This window comes from Belonocnema kinseyi, chromosome 8, assembly GCF_010883055.1.
Source record: "Belonocnema kinseyi isolate 2016_QV_RU_SX_M_011 chromosome 8, B_treatae_v1, whole genome shotgun sequence".
NCBI classification, from domain to species: domain Eukaryota; kingdom Metazoa; phylum Arthropoda; class Insecta; order Hymenoptera; family Cynipidae; genus Belonocnema; species Belonocnema kinseyi.
Window position 1 is genome coordinate 39,544,122 of NC_046664.1, and position 243 is coordinate 39,544,364.

Genomic DNA, 243 nt, shown 5'->3' on the forward strand with positions numbered 1-243 from the left:
ATTTTGAAATTCAAATATTAACACGTGCAACCGAGCACTTCAAAATCCCATTTGATTAACATAGGGAAATTATGGATTTTCGAAATAATTTTCGTTTCAGACTTTTTAGGGATTGAAGAGGAGTATGTACGAAATAAAACCATAATAATAACTTTTATTTTCAAACTTACCTTACCCCGCTGCAGCGTCCTAAACATGACCCAATAATAAAAAAACTATATTTTTAAGTATTATTGTTAATCT